Source organism: Somniosus microcephalus, chromosome 15, assembly GCF_052327205.1.
Source record: "Somniosus microcephalus isolate GS21.2 chromosome 15, FLI_Smic_1.0, whole genome shotgun sequence".
Taxonomy (NCBI): domain Eukaryota; kingdom Metazoa; phylum Chordata; class Chondrichthyes; order Squaliformes; family Somniosidae; genus Somniosus; species Somniosus microcephalus.
Window position 1 is genome coordinate 95,114,955 of NC_141001.1, and position 13,508 is coordinate 95,128,462.

Here is a 13,508-nt window from a genome sequence, read left to right on the forward strand (position 1 = left end):
ACAGCTGTTTGAAGCTGTCAAACACTGACAGTCTTACTTCTAACCTGAGTCCTTCTCCACAGACTCAGTTAGAAATCTCTCCTGCACAGAAAGCTGAAGGCTGTCACTTTTGACAGTTTGCAGCCATTCTGCTTTCTGTGCCGGTGAGATGAGGGACTCCCAGAACCTAAAGGAAGGAAGGCTGAAAAGGTAAGAAAAGGTATGTAAAACTTATTTAATCACTTTAGACACACCAAACACACTTACCTTTGCACTCATGCACCCATCACTCACCTGAACACCGACATCTCGACCCCTCCAAGTCCTTCAACCCGACGGTCCACCTCCTCTAACTCGGCGTGGTTTGGAGCCGTCGGGAATCCCACACTTCAACATCAAAACTAGGGATTAGGCTAAAAACTGCCTGGCACGAATCTCTTCCCGCCTCGGGGAGGTGGGTCCCACTGCGGGGCGGGTACCCGCCTCCTTTGAAACTAACATGGAGGCGGGTTTGGGTGTGGGAAGGGGTCGGGACCCCTGATTTCGGGAGTTTAACCCCCCGCACGCCTCCAATCCCGACTCCACTGCACAATGAAAATCCTGCCCATAAACCCTCTTTCAACTTCCGGGGATAGTGCCATTTGCGTGACTGGGGAAATTCAGATGTGGCCACCTCCGATACGCCTGCTGCAAGGTGGAGTGACCTACAGCCACTTGTCTGAGGTGCCACTAAGCCTTTCTGGGCCAAAAACATCTCTGCTTCCAGAAGAGTCTTTGTCCTCGCCTACTAAGGTCATGGATCTCACCTGGGATTGATTGCTTTAGTCTAATAAAGATGTGGGGCTTTTCAAAAGACCTCGATGAGGCTCAAGCCAGCTCCACTGAGTTCCACTGAGACATACTGAGGCCATTAATGGTGCAATTCCTGCGGAAGCCCAGAAACTCGACCAGACATATATCCTTCACGTGGGCAAGGCAGGTGGAAGATCTGCCCATTACTGCTCCCCCACCATAATGGAAAGGGGCACTGCAAATGAAGCAGCACCCTGGTGGAACTGGGTTCTGCCCCAAATTCCTGTCTCAGCCCCCAGTTTGGAAATCTAGTTTTCTGTTCGCTCTGGGTTCCAGGAATTTCAGGGCCAATATCTTTTGGAGTGGATATATGTAGCATAGTTCACAGTGTCATTGATGAAACCTTAGATATAAACAGTAAATCCTAACTTGATTTTCTGATATATGTGCATTCATGAAAAGTGGGAAGATTCATCTGATAGCCTTCAACTAATGTGGGTTACACGTAGGAACTTTTCAACACAATATTTACTACATATTATGGGTATAGTGTTGGATTCTCATTTCCTACAGTGATGAATATATGGCAGATAACGCTAGCAAGTTTAGGAAGCAAGTGGACTTCGCCGGGGCACTAAAAATTAGCGCTTCCACAACGAAAATTGAGTGGTAGCGCCCCAAGAGGGACGCGGGGTGCTACTGGAAGCGCCCTGCCTCCCTCTTGGGGCGCTGCGAGGGAATATCGCACCACTATGTGCCACGGTATTGCAGGCCTTCCTCCCCTTCTTAAAGGGGAGGGGCCTTGCACAGTGCGACCTGGGGGATCAGGAGTGCCGGCAAAAGAGCCCGGCACTCAAGAGAACTGCCAGGCTCTTGGAGTGCAGCCGGCACTCCATGGGCGGGGGTGCAGGTTAAAAGGCTGGGGATGGGAGCGCAGGCAGCTGCTGGCAGGCGGCCAGCAACAAAAATGGCCGCCCCACACCTCGCCTTTAAATAGCGCCTCCCCGGCCGCAGGTAGGCCCTTCTGACCCCGTCGGACACAGCGTCCAGCGGTAAGTCAGGAGGCGCTCCCGAACCGCCACCGCTAACATAGAGTCATAGAGTTATACAGCACAGAAAGAGGCCCATCGGCCCATCGTGTCCATGCCGGCCATCAAGCCCTGTCTATTCTAATCCCATTTTCCAGCAATTGGTCCGTAGCCTTGTATGCTATGGCATACCTTAGATCTGGTCCTGTGTAACGAGACAGGATTAATTAAAAATGTCCTAGTAAAGGATCCCCTTGGAATGAGTGACCATAACATGGTTGAATTCCATATTCAATTAGAGGGTGAGAAGGTTGGATCTCAAACAAGCGTGCTGAGCTTGAATAAAGGAGACTATGAAGGTATGAGAGCGGAGTGAGTAGAGTGGATTGGGAAAATAGATTAAAGGGTAAGTCGATACATGATCAGTGGTGTACATTTAAGGAGTTATTTTACAACTTCCAAAATATATATATTCCACTGAGAAGAAAAGGGTGTAAAAGAAAAGACAGCCATCCGTGGCGAAGTAAAGAAATTAAGGATAGTATTCGACTAAAAACAAGGGCATATAAGGTAGCCAAATCTAGTGGGAGGATAGAGGATTGGGAAAACTTTAAAAGACAGCAAAAAATAACAAAAAGATTAATTAAGAAAGGGAAGATAGATTATGAAAGTAAATTAGCAAAAACTATAAAAACAGATAGTAAGAGTTTTTATAGTTATATAAAAAGAAAAAGGGTGGCTAAAGTAAATGTTGGTCCCTTAGAGGATGAGACCGGGAAATTAATGGTGGGAAATATGGAGATGGCAAAAGCACTGAATGAATATTTTGTATCAGTCTTTACAGTAGAAGACACTAATAATATCCCAACACTGGACAAACAGGGGGCTATAGGGGGGGAGGAGCTAAACACGATCAAAATCACTAAGGAAGTGGTACTCGGTAAAATAATGGGACTGAAGGCGGATAAATCACCTGGACCTGATGGCTTACATCCTAGGGTCTTGAGGGAAGTGGCGGTAGGGATTGTGGATGCATTGGTAATAATTTTCCAAAACTCCCTGGACTCAGCAAAGGTCCCGGTAGACTGGAAAACTGCTAATGTAACGCCCTTATTTAAAAAGGGCAGTAGACAGAAGGCTGGAAACTATAGACCGGTTAGCCTAACATCTGTGGTAGGTAAAATATTGGAGTCCATTATTAAGGAGACAGTAACAGGACATTTGGATAATCATAATTTAATAGGACAAAGTCAGCATGGTTTTATGAAGGGGAAGTCATGTTTGACAAATTTGCTGGAGTTCTTTGAGGAAGTAACATATAGGGTGGATAAAGGGGAACCAGTGGACGTAGTGTATTTAGACTTCCAAAAGGCATTTGACAAGGTGCCACACAAAAGATTATTGCTTAAGATAAAAAATCACGGGATTGGGGGTAATATTCTGGCATGGATAGAGGATTGGCTATCTAACAGAAGGCAGAGAGTTGGGATAAATGGTTCATTCTCGGACTGGCAATCAGTAACTAGTGGTGTTCCACAGGGGTCAGTGCTGGGTCCCCAACTCTTTACAATCTATATTAACGATTTGGAGGAGGGGACCGAGAGTAACATATCAAAGTTTGCAGATGATACTAAGATGGGAGGGAAGTAGTGAGTGAGGAGGACATAAAAAACCTGCAAGGGGACATAGTCAGGCTAAGTAAGTGGGCAGAGATTTGGCAGATGGAGTACAATACTGGAAAGTGTGAGGTTATGCACTTTGGCAGGAAAAATTGCAGAGCAAGTTATTATCTTAATGGCAAGAAACTGGAAAGTGCTGAAGTACAAAGGGATATGGGGGTCCTGGTGCACTAAACTCAAAAGGTTAGTGTGCAGGTGCAGCAAGTGATTAAGAAGGCCAATGGAATGTTGGCTTTCATTGCTAGGGGGATAGAATATAAAAATAGGGAGGTATTGCTTCAGTTGTACAAGGTATTGGTGAGACCGCACCTGGAATACTGCATACAGTTTTGGTGTCCATACTTAAGAAAAGACATATTTGCTCTCGAGTCAGTACAAAGAAGGTTCATAGATACATAGAGATAGGAACAGGAGTAGGCCATTCGGCCCTTCGAGCCTGCTCCACCATTCAATGAGATCATGGCTGATCTTCGTCTGAGATCATAGCTGATCTTACCAGTTCAGTACCCCGTCCCCGCCTTTTCTCCGTAACCCTTAATCCCCTTAGCCTTCAGAAATATATCCAATTCTCTCTTGAAAATATTTATTGAATTAGCCTTCACAGCCCTCTGTGGCAGGGAATTCCATAGGCTCACCACTCTTTGAGTGAAGAAATTCTTCCTCATCTCTGTTTTAAATGATTTGCCCGCTATTTTTAGACTGTGGCCCCTGGTTCTGTGCTCCCCGGCCATTGGAAACATTCTCTCTGAATTCAGCCTGTCCAGGCCTGCCATAATTTTATATGTTTCGATGAGATCCCCTCTCAATCTTCTAAACTCCAGTGAGTACAAGCCCAAACTATTTAATCTCTCTTCGTAGGTCATTCCCGCCATTCCAGGTATCAGCCTGGTGAATCGCCGTTGCACTCTTTCCATGGCAAGAACATCCTTCCGCAGATGGGGCGACCAAAACTGTACACAATACTCCAGATGCGGTCTCACCAGCACCTTGTACAGCTGTAGTAAGGTATCCCTATTCCTATACTCGAACCCCCTTGATATGAAGGCCAACATACCATTTGCCTTCTTAATCGCCTGTTGCACCTGCATGCTCTCCTTCAGTGACTGGTGCACAAGAACACCCAGGTCCCTCTGCACTTCCCCATCTCCCAATCTATTGCCATTTAGATAATAATCTACCCTCCTGTTTTTACCCCCAAAGTGGATAACCTCGCATTTATCCACATTATAGTGCATCTGCCACGTATCCGCCCATTCCCCCAACCTGTCCAAATCACACTGTAGCCTCCTGACATCCTCATCAGAGCCCACCCCTCCTCCTAGTTTAGTGTCGTCAGCGAATTTGGAAATATTGCATCCAATTCCCTGATCCAGATCATTTATATATATTGTGAACAGCTGGGGTCCCAGGACAGATCCTTGCGGCACCCCGCTGGTCACTGCCTGCCACTCCGAAAACGAGCCGTTTATTCCAACTCTCTGTTTTCTATCCGCCAGCCAGTTCTCTATCCACGTTAATACTTTGCCCCCAATCCCATGAGCCTTAATTTTGCATGATAATCTTTTGTGTGGAACCTTATCGAAGGCTTTCTGGAAGTCAAGGTACACCACATCCACTGGCTCTCCCCCATCTATTCTACCAGTTACCTCCTCAAAAAATTCCAGCAGATTAGTCAAACACGATTTACCCTTTGTAAATCCATGTTGACTCTGTCCGATCCTTTCCCCATTTGTCAAGTGCTCCGCTATTTTATCCTTAATAATGGACTCTAGCATTTTGCCCACAACCGATGTAAGGCTTACTGGTCTATAATTCCCTGCTTTCTCTCTACCCCCCTTTTTAAATATTGGGGTAACATTAGCTACCCTCCAATCCACGGGTACTGTTCCCGAGTCAATGGAGTTCCGGAAGATGATCCTTAGAGCATCTGCTATCTCCAGGGCCACCTCCTTAAGTACCCTAGGATGTAGTTTATCAGGCCCTGGGGATTTGTCAGCCTTCAGTCCCCTCAACTTACCCAACACCATATCCCTAGAGATACTAATTTCTGTCAGCTCCTCCCTCTCATTAGTCCCTATGTTTGCCGATATTCCTGGGAGGTTATTTGTGTCCTCCTTTGTGAATACAGAACCAAAGTATGAGTTTAATTGGTCTGCCATTTCCTTATTCTCCATTATATATTCTCCCGAATCGGACTGCAAGGGACCGACTTGGGATTTTACCAGTCTTTTCCTCCTGATATACCGATAAAAGCTTTTGCAGTCTGTCTTTATGTTTGCTGCAAGTTTACTTTCGTATTCTATTTTCCCCTTCCTGATTAATCCCTTTGTCCTCTTTTGCTGTATCCTGTACTGCCCCCAATCTTCTGGTCTGGTGCTTTTTTTTGCCAGTTGATATGCCCTTTTTTTTGATTTTATGCTGTCCCTAATTTCCCTCGTTATCCACGGTTGAGTCACCTTTTTAGGTTTATTTTTATGCCAAACCGGTATAAACATGTTCTGGAATTCTTCCATTCTATCTTTGAATGCTTGCCATTGTCTATCCACTGTCAATCCCCCCAGAAACACCACCCAATCAATCTTACCCAATTCCCGTCTCATACCCTCGTAATTCCCTTTATTTAAGTTCTGGACCTTAGTCTCTGATTCAATTTCCTCACTCTCCATCTCGACTGAGAGCTCGATCATATTATGATCGCTCTGACCCAAGGGGCCTCGTACAAGAAGATTGCTGATAAGTCCCTTCTCATTGCACAATACCCAGTCTAAAATGGCCTGATCTCGAGTCGGCTCCTCGACATATTGGTCCAGATAACCGTCCCGAAAACATTCCAGGAATTCCTCCTCCTCAGAATTTTTACTAATTTGGGTAGTCCAATCAATATGTAAATTAAAGTCACCCATGATGACAGCTGTGCTCTTATCGCACGCTTCTCTAATTTCCCTTTTTATGCCTTCCCTCACCTCCATATTACTATTTGGAGGCCTATATATCACACCCACTAACGTTTTCCTCCCCTTGCTATTTCTCATTTCTACCCATACAGATTCCGTTTCATCCGAGTTAATATCCTTCCTTTCCATTGCATTAATCCCCTCCTTTACCAGCAATGCTACCCCACCTCCCCTACCTTTTTGCCGATCCTTCCTAAATATTGTATATCCCTGGATGTTAAGTTCCCAGCCTTGCCCACCCTGCAGCCACGTTTCTGTAATCCCAATCAAATCATACTTGTTTACCTCTATTTCCACAACTAATTCATCCACCTTGTTCCTAATGCTTCTAGCATTAAGATACAAAGCCTTCAGGCTTGCTTTTTTCACACTCTCATTATGAATTAGTTTGGCCCTTTGTGTTTCTCTCCTTTGCTTATTGCTTCTCACCTTTCTACCATCTATTTCTGACTTCATTCGGTTAATCCCGGGGATGAGGGGATGGACATATGAGGAGAGGTTGAGTAGATTGGGACTCTACTCATTGGAGTTCAGAAGAATGAGAGGCGATCTTATTGAAACATATAAGATTGTGAAGGGGTTGGATCGGGTGGATGCGGGGAGGATGTTCCCGATGATGGGTGAAACTAGAACTAGGGGGCATAGTCTTAGAATAGGGGCTGCTCTTTCAAAACTGAGATGAGGAGGAACTACTTCACTCAGAGGGTGGTAGGTCCATGGAATATGCTGCCCCAAAAAGCTGTAGAAGCTACATCATTACATAAATTTAAAACAGAAATAGACAGTTTCCTAGAAGTAAAGGGAATTAAGGGTTACGGGGAGCGGGCAGGAATTTGGACATGAGCCTAGGTTCGGATCGGTCATGGCCCTGTGGGCAGCAGAGTGGGCCCAGGGGCCGTGTAGCTTGATCCTGCTCCTATTTCATCTGTCTAATTCTGTTAGATTCAGGAGATGTTTCTGTGATAGTAGATTGGCGGTTAGGATCAGATCAGCCATGACCTTATTGAATGGCGGAGCAGGCTCGAGGGGCCGATTGGCCTACTCCTGCTCCTATTTCTTATGTTCTTATGTTCTTATGTTTCAAGTACTCATCAAAATGCCTCTTGAATGTTGTGAGGGTTCCTGCCTCTACCACCCTTTCATGCAGTGAGTTCCAGTTTCCAACCACACTCTGGGTGAAAAAGTTTTTCCTCAAATCCCCTCTAAACCTCCTGCCCCTTACCTTGAAACTATGCTCCCTGGTTATTGACCCCTCTATTAAGGGGAAAAGTTCCTTTCTATCTACCCTATCTATGCCCCTCATAATTTTGTACACAGCAATCAGGTCCCCCCTCAGCCTTCTCTGCTCTAAGGAAAACAACCCCAGCCTGTCCAGTCTCTCTTCATAGCTGAAGTGCTCCAGCCCAGGTAACATCCTGGTGAATCTCCTCTGCACCCTCTCCAATGCAATCACATCCCTCCTATAGTGTGGCGACCAGAACTGCACACAGTATTCCAGCTGTGGCCTAACTAGCATTTTGTACAGCTCCATCATAACCTCCCTGCTCTTATATTCTATGCCTTGGCTAATGAAGGCAAGTATCCCATATGCCTTTTTAATGACCTTATCTACCTGTCCTGCTGCCTTCAGGGATCTATGTACATGCACACCAAGGTCCCTCTGATCCTCTATCCTTCCTATGGTCCTACCATTCATTGTGTATTCCCTTGCCTTGTTAGTCCTCCCAAAATGCATCACCTCACACTTTTCAGGGTTAAATTCCATTTGCCACTATTCTGCCCATCTTACCATCCCATCTATATCGTCCTGTAGCCTGAGGCTTCCCTCCTTGCTACTTACCACTCCGCCAATTTTCGTGTCATCTGCGAACTTACTGATCGTACCTCCTACATTCATATCTAAATCATTAATGTACACTACAAACAGCAAAGGACCCAGCACCGATCCCTGCGGTACACCACTGGACACAGGCTTCCACTCACAAAAACAACCTTCGACTATCACCCTCTGCCTCCTGCCGCTAAGCCAATTTTGGATCCAATGTGCCAAATTGCCCTGGATCCCATGGGCTCTTACCTTCTTGACCAGTCTCCCATGTGGGACTTTGTCAAAAGCCTTACTGAAGTCCATGTAGACTACAGGAAACTTTCGATTTACCGACACCAAAATAACCGGGAATCTCAGTTAACCGGCAAAATTCAGGAGTAGGTTCAGGTAAGTTTTACTTCATGTTGTACTTGCCTTCTTGATCTGTTGCTGTGCAAGGGTATGGCTGCAGCTGTTGCTAAGCTACAGAGATGCTTGGGACTTGTGGCCATTGTTCTGAACCTGTTGCTACGCAACAGGGTTTGTTGCTTTATACAGAGCTCTCGGCTCTCCGTATCTTTTACTATAGCTTTCGGTTATCTGGAATTTTGATGAACCGGCACCACGTCGGTCCCGTCGGTGCCGGATAAAGAAAAGTTTCCTGTACATCAACTGCACTACCCTCATCCACACACCTAGTCACCCCCTCAAAAAATTCAATCAAATTGGTCAGACATGATCTCCCCCTGACAAAGCCATGCTAACTATCCCTGATTAATCCCTGCCTCTCCAAGTGGAGACTAATTCTGTCCCTCAGAATTTTTTCCAATAATTTCCCTACCACTGATGTTAGGCTCACTGGCCTGTAATTCCCTGGTTTATCCCTACTACCCTTCTTGAATAATGGTACTACGTTAGCTGTTCTCCAGTCCTCTGGCACCTCCCCTGTGGCCAGAGAGGTTCTGAAAATTTGTGTCAGAGCCCCTGCAATCTCCTCCCTTGCCTCACACAGCAGCCTGGGATACATCCCGTCAGGGCCTGGGGATTTATCCACTTTTAAGCTTCCCGCTGAATTTCGTGGGAGGCGTTGCCGGCACCTCGCCCGGGCGCTAGTTGCTTTGTGCCCCGTTAGCGCCCTCTTAAGGCGCTAACAGGAGGCACAAAGCAACCAAATTTTCCCCCCGTTCGTTCCTATGTAAGTATATCATGCAGAAAAATGTGCAATCGAACCCATCAGTGGACGTTTGACTCCACAATCTTGCATCAAATTGGGCAGGATCGCAGCCGAAAAGGGGATAAAATCAAGCAGTAAGGTCTACCAGCACATTCCTGCCTCCATTTCCCTCTTGCCTCCCGCCTGCGACAAGTCAGGAAGGAGCAGCCAGTGGTAGGCCTGGTGTGTGCGGGAAAGAGAATTCTTGGTCAGCACAGAGAGAAGGCGGGAGGCCTCACTGCCCAAATTTTCTGACATTCTCCACTGCATTCAGGTGGGATTGGGGAGGAGAATTGTCCCAAGCTTTCTATCAAGGCAGCCTCTTTCTTCTTCAACATCATTTTATAGAGTTGTTCTTGACTAGTTTAGGATTTCAGGTGCATAAGTTATGTTTTCAGTTAATGTCACAGAGAATTATGCTTCCAGGAAAAAGAAAGAACTTTACAGCCAATGAAGTACTTTGAAAGTGTAGTCACTGTTGTAGTGTAAGAAACGTGGCAGCCAATTTGCGCACAGCAAGCTCCCACAAACAGCAACGTGATATTGATCATATAGTCTGATTTTAGCTGTTGGTTGAGGAATAAATATGGTCTAGGACACCGGGGTGAACTCTCCTGCTCTCTGAAATACTGCCATGGGATCTGAAAGACGGCACCGCCGACAGTGTAGCACTCCTTCAGTACTGCACTGTAGTAGAAAACACAATCTTCTGACTCAGAGACAAGAGTGTTACTACTGAGCCACGGCTGACACCATGGCATGAAAAGAATAATTTTCATGCAGAAACACCATACCCAAAACTTAGTTCTTATTATTGTACGGTTAGTTCTAATTATAGATTCATTTCTGGTAGTTACTGATTATTTTTACAATCTTGCAATATTTTAGAATTGAAATGCATCCATCATTTATAAATGGCAAGAGGTTGTGAATGATGGGAATAAATGAAGGCTGTAGTGCCAGCAGAATTCTGGGTTAAAGCTGTCCTGAGCCCAGTTTGATCAAATTTAGCCCCGAGTTTGTGCCAGTGAAAATATTAATAATGTAATACTGAGCAAACTTGAACAGCACCACAGACTGTTAGGTGTGAAGAAAGAGTTTTACAAGTGCCGTTTAAGCTATATATTCAATTGTATACTCTTTAGAATCATAGAATAGTACAGCACAGAAGGAGGTCATTCGGCCCATCGAGTCTGCACCGGCTCTTTCGAAGAGCAATCCAGTTAGTCCCACTCCCCCGCTCTTTCCCCATATCCCTGCAATTTTTTTTGCTCCAAGTATTTCCCTTTGAATCGGTTTCCACCGCCCTCTCAGGCAGTGCATTCCAAATCCTAACCACTCGTTGCGTAAAAAAGTTTTTCCTCATGTCGCTTCTGGTTCTTTTGCCAATCACCTCAAATCTGTGCCCTCTCGTTATCGACCCTTCAGCCAGATTCTCTTTATTTACTGTATCTAAATCGTTCATGATTTTCATGTGTGCCCTCAATTATGTGCCACTACTGTCACAGGGTGCAAGTAGGTGTGGAGAGGAGCCAGTGTTGCTGGTTGGGAGGCCAGTTGAAATTATTAAAATGAAACACGGCTCATTATCATTTTTTTTCATATTCGTTCACGGGATGTGGGCATCGCTGGCAAGGCTAGCATTTATTGCCCATCCCTACTTGCCCTTGAGGGACTTGCTAGGCCATTTCAGAGGGCAGTTAAGAATCAACCACATTGCTGTGGGCCTGGAGTCACATCTCAACCAGACCAGGTAAGGACGGCAGATCTCCTTCCCTGAACCAGATGGGTTTATTACAACAATCTGGTAGTTTCATGGTCACAATTACTGATACTAACTTTTTATTCCAGGTTTATTTAATTGACTGAATTTTAAATTCCCCAGCTGCCGTGGTGGGATTTTGAACTCATGTCTCCGGATCCTTAGTCTAGGCCTCTGGATTACTAGTCCAGTAACATAACCACTATGCCACCGTTCCCATTATATCATAGAATCATAGAATGGTTACGGCACGGAGAAGGCGATTTGGCCCATCGAGCCCATGCCGGCTCTCTGCAAGAGCACTTCAGATAGTCCCACTCCCCCGCCCTTCCCCGTAGCCCTGCAAATTTCTTTCCTTCAGATACTTATCCAATTCCCTTTTGAAAGCTATGATTGAATCTGCCTCCACCACCCTTTCAGGCGGTGCATTCCAGATCTTAATCACTCGCTGCGTAAAAAAGTTTTTTCTTATATCGCCTTTGGTTCTTTTGCCAATCACCTTAAATCTGTGTCCTCTGGTTCTCGACCCTTCCGCCAATGGGAACAGTTGCCCTCTATCTGCTCTGTCCAGACCCCTCGTGATTTTGAAGTCATGGTGCATTATCAAGACTCTACTCTATTTAAAGAGAATTGAAGAATTTGTGCAGACATGGTAGTTTGTAATTGAAGACATGCAACTTGATCGAAGAACTCAACTGTCTATCTTTGATGATCAGTTGTTGTACGTTGACACATCTGTTACTAAGCTAATTGTTGAGGTCCATTACTACACATGTGTAATCCTGAGAAGTGTAAAATTGAGGCTCTTGATAAACATTTTGTAACGTGTATCTGATCATTTGTTTAAAGTTTGGGTCGGTTTGACCTGTCGGGACCATGCCTCCTGTAACTAGAGGCCAGATTGAGTCACTAAAATTGCCAACAGTGCAGGTGATAAGTTGGTTGGGCTTCAGTCTTTTCATAAAATGTGAATTTTAATTTCATAATGAGCAGGAGAAAATTGCCATTTTGCAAGAAATCTCAACCAAGATGATTCAAGTTCAGTTGCTACATTGCCTGATTGCACCAAACATGGGTTTAACTTCTTACCTTAACACTTCACTCACCCTTAGTACATAGAGAGCTATTTAAAGTGATTTTCTGTCGCCAAAAGTGAGTATGTGGATTGTGTAGTGTATGTAACCTGTACCACCTTAAGAGGATACCTTAAGGTGATGGACTACTTTCTGATGGCTCCTGTACATTGTAGTACCGGTGGTGACCACATCGGTATATAAACCCTGAGGAGCAAAGTGTATTTCAGTTCAGCCCTGACCCTCAGTTACTAAAGACCTGTTTAAGTATTCTGTAGTCTGTGTCCAGTTATTCAGCATAACTACATTTGAAAGCACAGACTCAACAGTGGCGACGAGTCTGATCGTACCTAGCGGCAGTTTTGCATCCAAGGCAGCTTCATCCTCAGAACGGGCGTCGAAAAGAGGCATCCGCCCTCAACATCCTGCTGAGCACTGCATCGCACGGGAGGCCATCGGGAACCCGGGTTGGTTTGCTGGCCACGAAGTCCACCATCAGCAACAGGCAGTGATCATCCCTTCTACGACAGCGGCGGGTAAGCCCGATCGAGCAGCACGGAGGGGAAGTCGGCCGAGTTGTCAGTGGGAGAAGGGGAGGGAAAACGAAGAAAAGGGCGGAGAACACGACCGCAGCCGGTGTCAGGGGCCGGACTGCAATCGGGGCAGAGACGCGCAGCAGCCAGAAAAGCGTTGATGTCCACGAGGACCGCGGGAGCGGCGGGGAACAAGAGCAGCAGCGTCGGGGGAAATAAAGGACCGCTGGGAGGCGAGAGCGGCAACAGCGCGGTAATCGCCATTTTTAGTCGGCGGGGGAAGAAGCGCGGGAAAAGCCGCCAAGCGCGGGAAGCCGCCATTTTGAAAAATAAAATAAAATAAAGGAAACTCAACAAGGATGCCAAAAACGGGTAACGTCACTGCTTTTGATAGCGATGTGGAAGATTGGGCCACTTATGTGGAACGCGTTGAAGTTTACTGTACAGCGAATGAGGTACCGGTGGATAAGAAAGCACTAACCCTATTAAACTCGATGGGTGCGAAGACGTACGGGTTATTAAGGCACCTTGTAACACCAGATAAACCGGTAGGAAAGAGTTTCGCGGATATTGTTACTATCCTGCAAGAGCATTTAAACCCCACGCCGCTGCTGATAGTGGAACGATTTAAATTTTACAAAAGAATTCAACTTGAAGAGGAAAGCAACGCTGAATTCTTAATCGAACT

General features: G+C 45.8%; 1 protein-coding gene across 2 annotated transcripts in view; it reads right to left on the reverse strand.

The window, feature by feature from the left end:
• Positions 1-13,508, reverse strand: part of luzp2 (leucine zipper protein 2) — a 504,938-nt gene that overhangs the window by 103,055 nt on the left and 388,375 nt on the right. The window lies entirely within an intron of this gene.